This window comes from Scyliorhinus canicula, chromosome 11 (genome assembly GCF_902713615.1).
Source record: "Scyliorhinus canicula chromosome 11, sScyCan1.1, whole genome shotgun sequence".
In the NCBI taxonomy this organism is placed as follows: domain Eukaryota; kingdom Metazoa; phylum Chordata; class Chondrichthyes; order Carcharhiniformes; family Scyliorhinidae; genus Scyliorhinus; species Scyliorhinus canicula.
This window is the reverse complement of record NC_052156.1, coordinates 104,546,318-104,557,063: the sequence shown is the minus strand read 5'-3', so window position 1 is coordinate 104,557,063 and position 10,746 is coordinate 104,546,318. Positions and strand designations below refer to the sequence as shown.

General features: G+C 48.8%; 1 protein-coding gene across 3 annotated transcripts in view; it reads left to right on the top strand.

Moving 5' to 3' along the window:
* Positions 1-2,344: 2,344 nt before the first annotated feature.
* Positions 2,345-10,746, top strand: part of plxnc1 (plexin C1) — a 215,072-nt gene continuing 206,670 nt past the window's right edge. For 2 of the 3 annotated variants that reach the window (XM_038810957.1, XM_038810955.1), the window contains exon 1: positions 2,347-2,436. The gene's annotated coding sequence lies outside the window, so the exon portion shown is untranslated. Of the gene's footprint in view, positions 2,437-10,746 lie in introns of all 3 variants that reach the window. The other variant, XM_038810956.1, reaches the window with a different exon arrangement.

Here is a 10,746-nt window from a genome sequence, read left to right as displayed (position 1 = left end):
CTCAGAGGCTGCCGGCGGGATTTGCACAACGCCGGTTTTTGGCCGCTCAGAGAATTCAAAACCCGGCGGGAGCAGGAATAACGCCGCCGCCGGCCGATTCTCCGACCCTGCGTGGGGTCGGGGAATTTCGCCCCAGGTCATTATCTCATTTACATTGGTGGGACCTTGTTGTTTGAAAATTGGCTGCTGTATTCCTACATCACAACATTGACTGTACTTTAAAACGTATTTCTTTGGATGTAAAGTACTTGGAACATCATGAGATTGAGAAGATAGTGCAGAAATGCAAATGTTTCTACAGCATAGCAAAAACATTGCAGCACAATTCCAAGATCTATTGATTTTTCATGGATTTTATAGGAATATAATAACAAGAGCTAATTCAACTCTTCAAGCCTGTTCCACCATTCAACAAGATCATGGTTAATCTGTGACTTAACTCCTATACTTTGCTTCGCCCCATATTCCTTAATGTAGGGCTCCCCAAACTGTGGGTTACAACCAGATTGATCTTTGGGGTCATGAGCTCTGAGGCAGTTATGGCCAGCATCAGCGCCTGAGAGACTGGGGCCCTCAGGCTACAGTTAATTATTTTCTGTACCATATAATTCTGGGTCTATTTCTGTGACTCTATCTGACCGACTAGCTGTCCCTGGCCTACTGTATGACACCAGGTGGGTCCATACTGCTTAGATCTGGTCTGCTGCAGTCTGCTGGTTCGTGTTGTTTCATCCTGAGCCCGGTATAGAATCAGTAGTTTGTTTTGACAACAGTACAAAAAACATGAAATGGTTGAGAGTTACATGTATTCATCAAGTTACAGTCACAAGCTGGAAACGTTTACACTTCCTTCCATGACCAGAGAGGGAGCTACACGCTTGGCTTTGCTTCCAGTCATTTTTGCGAAGAGTAATTTAAAAAAAAACACATTTCAGCAACTGGTCCATTGCTATTTACCTGAATGATCTTGTTAACTGCAGGGGAGATTTTTTCCAGATAGATTCACAGCTCTTACTGTTAGGAAGACTTATAGAACAGATTTCTGCTAAAGTCACTGGAGAGTAGTTTATGCGAGATGCCAAAAACGTCTTAGGAGTTCTGGGTTAATTTAATAAAAAACATAACCGAGAAGAATTGAATATTTAAAAACTTATAAAGTACGCAGTAATAAAAACCAAAAAATTCGATTATTTCAGGTCTGGCAGCAACTTTGGAAAGAGAAACAGAGTAAACGTTGAGTCCATATGATTCTCCAAAATTGAAATGGGGTTAAAATGTGATTATAAAGGTGGAGGAGGTGGAACAGAATAGAGGGCCAGGGATAGGTCAGAGCGAAGGACAGACTGACAAAGATGTCATGGACAAAAGACAAAGGGAGCGTTAATGGTAGCATTAAGGGCTAGAGGTTCTGATAGTGATTTAAAATGTAAAATAGCAGAATGTTTTAATAGCAGAACAAAGGGCCAGACTTACTGAGTTTACTCAGCGTTTTCTGATTTTATTTCAGGATTCCAGCATCTGCAGTATTTTGCTTTATTAAAGTCTGCAAGTGATGGCGTGGGGATGCTTTGGTTTGTACACCTAACAAAATAGAAGTGGCCTATTCATGGGAAACACGCAATTAGGGAGTAAAATAACGTTGAAGGGAACAAATATGTATTTATTATATAATTATAACATCCTCTCCGCTGTTGCCGTACTCATATTTTGTTTTCTTTAGTCACAAAACATACGGCAAACAATTACTCTCACATTTCCTATAACAATGTGAGTCGAGGTGAAGATTTTATTTTGCAATGAATAGGAGTGTTACACTTTGATTTCATAATGTTTAAAAGGCCTTAAATAATCCCAGAAGTTCGACCTAATAAAAATATAGCTTTAGATTTTCCAGTCTTTCTTCGAACCTACACAATCTTGTCCCGTAACCACAATCTCAACAGATTTAACGAATTCGCCCCGGAAACATCATTAACCGCCCCAGGACGAATACAGGAGCGCTCTCACCTGTACATTGTCGCTGACAAGATGGCTCCGCGGCCGGATCCAGGAGCGCTCTCACCTGTTCAGTGTGGCTCCGAGGCCCAGCGAGCGGGAAAACAGCAAAATGGCGGCTCCGAAAGCGCGTGTGGGAGACCCAACTGAGTCTCCAATCACGGCGGCCCTTCCCCCGCCCTACCGCTCCTCCAATGGCAGTCTCCGTCTCGTCCATGGTCGCGGCTACCGCTCCTCCAATCACAGGGCCCCTCACAAGAACAGAATCTCTGATTGGCGGAGCCGCGAGGGCCGGCCGGAGAGCTACCCAGCGATTGGAGGAAACAGAGCAGCCGTGTGGAGGCGAAGGCCGGATTCGGTGACGGTAAAATAGTGCCAGCCCTGTCCGTGTGGTGAGAACGAGGGAGAGAGTGTGGGAGTGGAAAGCGGAAAGAATGTGTGGTAAGAGAGGGGAGGTGCGACAAGAGAATGAGTGGACGAGCGCGTTTCGTCATGCACGCGGAGCTGAGTATTTGACGGGCCAGAGGGAGTGAAGTGACACGGGCGTGGGTCAGAGAACGCGAGGCTGAGGAGGTGGGCGCGAGAGGACCTGGGCAGTAGGCAACATTGCCCAATTTCACTCTTGGCGTTTATTTATTAATGTATAGGCTTTCCAGCTCTTAAAATATATTTTTTCATCTAAACCCTCCTGGGCCTGGCTTTCCAGTTTGCAAAGTAATGCTGGAGCAATAATAACCAAACATGTGGCATTCTTCCTCTTTCATATGTGACCAACAATTTATTTATTTCTGCATTCATCCTTAATTACCCACCAGCCCCTCGAAATGCTGCAGTATACCCACAGTACAGCCATAGGAGTTCCAGCATTTTGACCCATATCTAATGTGAACAACAGCTTGGACACAGTCAAGTCTCTTGAAAGAGAAAGAACATAAGAACTAGGAGCAGGAGTAGGCCATCTGGCCCCTCGAACCTGCTCCGCCATTCAACGAGATCATGGCTGATCTTTTGTGGACTCAGCTCCACTTTCCGGCCCGAACACCATAACCCATAATCCCTTTATTCTTCAAAAAACTATCTATCTTTAGGGCAGCAGGGTAGCATGGTGGTTAGCATAAATGCTTCACAGCTCCAGGGTCCCAGGTTCGATTCCCGGCTGGGTCACTGTCTGTGTGGAGTCTGCACGTCCTCCCCCTGTGTGCGTGGGTTTCCTCCGGGTGCTCCGGTTTCCTCCCACAGTCCAAAGATGTGCGGGTTAGGTGGATTGGCCATGCTAAATTGCCCGTAGTGTCCTAATAAAAGTAAGGTTAAGGGGGGGGGGGGTTGTTGGGTTACGGGTATAGGGTGGATACGTGGGTTTGAGTAGGGTGATCATGGCTCGGCACAACATTGAGGGCCGAAGGGCCTGTTCTGTGCTGTACTGTTCTATGTTCTATCTTTACCTTAAAAACATTTAATGAAGGAGCCTCAATTGCTTCACAGGGCAAGGAATTCCATAGATTCACAACCCTTTGGGTGAAGAAGTTCCTCCTAAACTAAGTCCTAAAAGGTGGGCACACAAATCCAGAACTCCCTCGATGACAAAAGAGAGAGAAATTAAGATTAAAAAAAGAAAAAGTATGTGTATGACTGGTGTCAGATGGAAAATTCAATTAAGACCAAGCTGAACATAGAAGGTTCAGAGAACGCTTGGAGACGAAAAACAAAGGGGGAACATGAAAAAAGACTGACAGCCAACACAGTGCTGAAGAAAGAACCCCATAATTCTCTCCCAACTTCGGATGTCATGTGTACATGCTTGGTCAGGTCCCTCCCACACCGCTTGCAAGTATCCTCCGCCCCCTCCAACAACCAGCTCATCCTTGACCTTGTAGGTGCGCCCTGTGCACCACATGTAACCATGGTGTTGCACACGAGATTGAGGCGTTCAACCTCTGCAACATCTCACACCACAACCCCTTCTTCCGGTGACCACGGTGTGCTGAGAAGTTGCACATCAGGTGGCTCTCCTACTGCTAACCTGTAAAATAGCCACTTTTCACCTGAAAAATGCCTAAAACCCGAGCAAGTCATCACCTCGGCTTTAACAAAACAACAGGAGGGAAAAAAGAAACTATGCTGGGCAAAAGCAAATCTAGGGGCCGACAGAGACAAGGAGTGGAAAGAGCCTGGAGGAGCAACAAACAGACGAGCTGACCGGCGCACTAGTCGGCGAAACCCAAACTTCGCCGGAGCGAGAGGGACCGACCAGCTGCGCACGAAACCCTCCCTCACCAGGGAGTGGCTGGATGGCGTTTTTCTTGAGAGCACTGTGGGAGCACAGGGACGAGTTAAAATCGGACATCCAGGTGATGGTGAAAGGTGTGGTAGCTGATGCCCTGGCGCACATACAACTCCTGGACAAAGTAGAAAAGAGTTTGGAGGCCCAGGAGACCACAGAACTGGAAAGGGCCGCAATGAACCAGAGCAACTGGATCGTCGCCCAAGAAAAAGAGGTGGCGAGACTGGTTGCGACACAGGACAGCATTAAAGGGAAGGTCGAAGAGCAAGAGGACTGGTCAAGACGGCAGAACATACGATTCGTGGGCCTACCGGAGGGGATCGAAGATAGGGGCCCCACAGACTATGTGGCACAAATGCTGGACAACCTGGTGGTTGCCCAACCCACCAGAAATAGACAGGGCACACCAAAGCCAGGGACCAGCAAAGGGCGATTATTGCAAAAATGCACCAATCCCAAGACCTGGAGAGAATCCTGCGCTGGGCCAGACAGTCCAAGAGCTGCAGCTGGGAAGGACATAAGATCCAGATATATAAGGACATTGCGGGGGGAGGGTGGGGAGAAAAGAACCTCTTTCCTCCCCCCGCCTTACAACCTGCACAATCAACATTAAATCACAGAGACTGCTTACGCGGCAGAACGTAGCCTCGTTCTGAAAAACGAAGGTAGTAAAAGAGGAAGGGATGAATGGCATCCGGACAAGCACCGGGTAAGGACAGACTGAACTAGAAATCCATAGAGGGGACGAGGGAAGAAGGCACAGTAACTCCTGGGAGGGGAGCCATCACACTAACAGGGCAGCCAGCACCAGGACTAATGTGAAGGACAGAGACCGCAGCGCGCCCCCAGCTAGGGGGAGGGTGCTGGAGGAAGGGGGGGGGGGGAGTAGAAAACTGGAACGGAGGTAAGCAGGGAAAGAAACAGGGAGTTAGCGGAATGGGGGCATGGGAAGAAAGAATAGGAAAGACAGATCAAAGATGGCAGAAGGGCTACAGCAAGCCACACATGGTGGCTTGGAACAAAATGGCGCTAGAAGGATCCCTGGGCAAAGGAAGCCCCTGGAGTGCAGGGGCTTATCCATGTGGCGGACATATAGTTGGCGGCCATGTTGGGTGCCCCATGGACAATGGGAAACCGGGAAGCACAGGACCCGACCGCATGGGGAGAAAAGTGAATGTGGCCATTTTGGACAGCCCCCTAACAAAGGGAAACCCCAGAGTGCAGGGGTACGTCTACCATGCAAATATGATTAATCCCACAGGAGCTGGGTGACAAAAAATCCCCATCAGGATAGTCACCTGGAATGTCAGGGGACCAAACGGCCCAGTGAAAACATTCAGAGTCTTCAGCCACCTGAGGAAAGAGATGAAGCTGAGGGAGAAAGACCGACTGCGGGCAAGGAAGGGTTGTGTGGGATAGACGTACCATTCCTGCTATGGGACGAGGATCAGGGGGACGAAGTTCACGGCGACAAACACAGTAAAAGGCCCAGGGGGACGGTACGTCATGGTCAGTGGTGTCCTAGATGGGGCACCGGTAGTCCTCGTTAACTGGGACAACACGGCGTTTATAAAGAAAACGATGGCAGAAATCCCTGACATAAATACGCACCAACTGATCATTGGGATGGGGGGGAAGAAGACTAACTATGTACAGGACCCACAGATTGACAGGTTGAACCGCAAAATGATGAAGACCTCCAACATGGCAAAAGAACTTGTCCTTTTTATGGAGCAGATGAGGGCATTGGACCCATGGCAATTCACTCACCCAGGGGAGAAGGAATTCTCCTTCTCTCAAGTGCATAGCATTTATTCAAGGATAGATTTCTTCGTGATGGGGAAAATGGTGCTTCCAGGGCTGGTTAGGGCGGAATACTCCGCAACCGTAATCTCCGACCATGCTGCACATTATATGGTGTGAGGTTAGAGACAGGGATTGCCCAACGCCGCAAATGGAGGTTGGACACGGTCCTACAGGCCGACAAGGCTTTTTGCGAGAAAATAGCGCAGGCCAGCGATGAATATATAAAGAACCAGAAAGGGGTGAAATTATTGCTTTTCAAGCAAGAAGACTCGGGGAGAGGGCAGCTAGGCAACAGCTAGTTGACTCCATATTGGAGGTGGACTGATGATACTCCGAGGCCCCGACCATAGAGCTCCTGGTGGAGAGGAAAAAGCTACAGATGGACTTGGAAATTCTCTCCACACTGTACACTAACTCCTCTAGGCATGGGAACCCTATACAAGCATGGAGACAAGGCCACCCTCCTGCTGGCACACCAGCTGAGAAAGCAGGCAGCCACAAGGGAGATAGCATAAATTAGGGATAGCGGGGCACACTAGTAACGGACCAAGACAAGGTCAACAAAGCCTTTGAGACCTTCTGCCAAGGGCTCTACACATCCCAGCAGGGGACTTGGGATGAAGCAGTCCCTTGATGGACTGGACATGCCGGTTGTGGGGGGCGGATGGGAAATGGAGCCTGGAATTACTGCTAGAACTGAGAGAGGTTATGGAGAGTATTAGCTCCTTGCAGGCGGGGAAGGCGCCAGGACCAGACGGTCTCCCGGCGGACTTTTACCAAAGATTCACAACAGCGCTGGCCCGGCTCGCTGGTTCTACAGAGAACAAAATCCATGGGGGGATCCAAACCTACAGTACTACCATGGGCAGCGACAGCAGAGAGAATAAAAGGGGTGGATATAGGAGCCGGAAGCCGATCGGGTGCTCATGGAGGAGGATTCCTGCAAGGGGACCTCCCTCACGGCCTTAGCCACATCCGCACTCCCATCCCCACCCAAGAAGCACTCAAACCAGCCCAGTAGTGGTGACAGTCGTGGAATCAACTGCGACAACATTTTGGCCTAACCAAAATGTTCTTTACTTTTTGCCTTTACTATTTTCCAGGATCTATGGTATTGTATTTTGTATGCTTTTTCTTTTAGCTTTATGTTGAGCCTAATGGCTTATTTAAATATGCTCAGGGAAGGTGAGATCCAGATTGCGACACCTCGTGAGGTTCGGTTGAATCTCTGCCGATGTCTCCAGCATTGCGATTCCTGCGAGATTCAACCACTCCTCACATCATCAAGTTGGGCGTGACGAGGCCGGTAAATCGCGACATATTGTGATTGCTATTAGATAAACATTCACACACCTTTTTTTAGGCTGTTAACTAAATCTGCCTGATTACTCAGTACTATATCTAGTACCTAAAGGGTTTTTGATCATGTGTTGAAAGCCAGTTGTGATGGGTTTTAGCTCCGATAGCTTTGCTGACAAGATGTTGTGTTCATCTAATGAAAGATGTGGTACAATGTATACGAACGTTGCAGGCTCAGGGTGCTGTGGGTTGGGTGTGGTTTCTGTCTCTCCACTGAGGTTAGAAAGTAAAGCTGCTTTCTGCTCTGTGGTGTTGTATTTTTTTATGTAGGGAGGGTTACTCCCAAGATCTAATACTATTACATCTTTGTTTTAAACCACGTCTGAAGATGATGCCTTTAGTCTCACTCAGTAATTCTGGAATCCTTGATGAATTACATTGAGCCACAATCAGATCACGGGCTGCATTTCTCTGAAATTCTGCCAATATGTTGAGCGTGAAGTTCCTTTTTAACTAAGAACTGCTTGGTTTCTGTGTGCTGAATATTGGATTTAAAAATAAACCAAAACTTGGTTTAGTGTTGGAATTTAGGGTTTGCAGATTAAAGGAAGGCTGGTTTTGCACAGGGCTAAATAGCTGGCTTTTAAAGCAGACCAAGGCAGGCCAGCAGCGCAGGTTCAATTCCCACATCAGCCTCCACGAACAGGCACCAGAATGTGGCGACTAGGGGCTTTTCACAGTAACATCATTCGAAGGCTACTTATGACAGTAAGCGATTTTCATTTCAGATAAAAGGTTATTTCAGTTGTTTAATGTACACAAGTGTTCCATGGGATGGCTTACTTTACTATCAGCGCCAAGGTGTAGTATAATGTACTCATTCAGAGGATGTGAACAGTGCCAGCATTTATTACCTGTCAGTGAAATACCTTGTTTGTATGTTGCAGAGCGCAGTTAAGAATCAAGCATGTTGCAGTGGGTCGGGGGCCACATGTAGGCCAGGCCACATATTGATGGTGAATTTCCTTCCTTAAAGGGATTTAGTGAATCAGATGTATTTTTATGATAATCCAACAGCTTCATGTCGATGCTGGAATTCAAGAATTATTTACTAAACTAATTTTTAAACACCTCCAACTGAGATATTGAGCTCCTGGATTATCAGCCCACTAAGATAACCACTATTCTAACTTTCTTGAGAAGCACTGCAGTAAACAGGAGGCATAAGGCTTAAAGTTGCATGGCTGCTTTCAGAATACTTTTTTCTATCCATATAAAAGGCTGAGTAAAGTGTAGAATTGCACAGAGGTTACAGCATTGGAACAGTCTACTGAGTCCAACCAGTCTGTGTTGGTGTTTACCTTCCTCATGTTGGCCATCTGCAAATCCCTTTACCCCTTTCCTTCAACCATCCGTCTGATGTCACTGTTCCACCACCGTCTCCTGAGTACAAATAGCAACAGGCAATAAATAACAATGCTGCCAGTGATGCCTACATCCTGAAAATAAAAATGACAGGACTTTCCAGGGACAGCTGTGCCTTTGATTTCATACTCTTGTTATGGGCCAGAGTTTAGAGAACCCCAAAGTGTATCATGGAGTTCACCTGACCCACAACTTTTACTAGATTGTGGTATGAGGAGCACACAGCCCACTCTACAGTGTGGTACAGCAAAAATGGAAAAGTATTTTTTAAGTAAAACAATGTTTATTCTATGAACTCAAGTTAACATTTTTAAAACATACAGTGAACATCTTAGCAACCATTAATTCAGATACAACCCCCAAAGACTACAACACTAAGTAATCCTTTAAGCTTTCCTTTTAACATCCATACATCTTAAAAACAAAGGGTGAAATTCTCCGCACTCACGACGGTGCGGAGAATAGCGGGGGTCGTAAATTTTTACGGCCACGCTAGTCTGACGCCCTCCTGCTATTCTCCCCCCACGCCCGACTCCCGACACGAATCGCTGCCGCCGTTTTTTTACGGCGAGCAGCGATTCTCAGCTGGCCGATGGGCCGAAGTCCAAGCCCTTTACGGCCGTTTTTACGAACGGCAAACACACCTGGCCTGGCCGTTCGTAAAAACGGCCGTAAAGTCCCGATCTTGGCAACCATGGCACCGATTGGCACGGCAGTACCATGGGTCCGATTCCCGCCCACTCTTTGTCCTTCCGCCGCCCCGCTGTATCCATTCGCGGGGCGGCTGAGGGGCATCCCGGCCCGCGCATGCGTGGGTTTCGCGCAAATGCGCGATGACATCATCCGCGCATGCGCGGGTTGGAGTCTCCAATGCGCGGCTGACGTCATGTGACGCGTCAGCCGTCGCAAACTCTGGCAAGCGGGCTTAACAAAATTCGTAAAGCCCGCGATGCCGGAGTTCAGCCATACAGTGAGCATGAATGCAGGTGACAGAGGCCGTGGGTGCCACTGCCAGGACTGGCCAGCAGTGACGCAAGAAGCTGCACGACTTCAGGGCGACCGGGGTGCGTAGCAAATACTGAGCCCCTGGCATCAAACCCCGGGATACTCCTTGTGATGGAATGTAGGCCGGAGCAAACTCCAGTGGCTCTTCTGCCACCTGGCGCTGCAAGTCCTGGAGGTCCACTTTTGTCTGTGCCAGGTTTTCAATGCTCGGAGTTATTAAGCATAGGGACTGTGTCATATCACTTAGCGACTGTGCCAGGTCCCTCTGTGACTGGCTCGGGTCAGCCAGCGCACGCACGGGTCAGCTAGCACCCGCACAATGCCATTGGCGCCCACAGTCATAACCCATTGCGACTGGACCAAGGTATGGAGCGCTGCCGTAATGTTCAGGTGGTCCTGGTACACAGCTGCCCATGACAGGGCAGCCCCGTCTTGTGCCTCAGCCACCACCCTCATACTGTGCCCCAGGCCTTGGACATCCTGACCGATGGATGATACCTTCGCCACAAGTACTTTTCCGTGGACAACCCCCTTCTGCGGTGTTGGCCTGGGTGGCATGCGTGGTCGGCACCGCCTCCTGTCCCTGCAGGCGGCTGGACTCTTCCCACTGCACCTGCGGGCACAGGATAGCGTTACGGGTTAGGGCACAAACCTATATTATATATGTTCACCTGTTCACACGAAACCCCTATTCACAAACATTTCAACATGCCTTGGTGCTCTGTCAGAAGGGTGTGAGGGCTGGGCTGGCTGTGGGGGGGGGGGGGGGGGGGGGAGTGGGAGCAGGGGGAAGATATGCGGATGCTGTAGGCGGGTACGAGCCAGGGCCCTCAGTTCAGTCACTGCCAGGTACCCTGCCGCACCTCCATCCCCACCTCCGCCACCTCAAGTGTTTGGTGGGATTGTGTGATGGAATGGCCAGTTCTTTTGCAGGG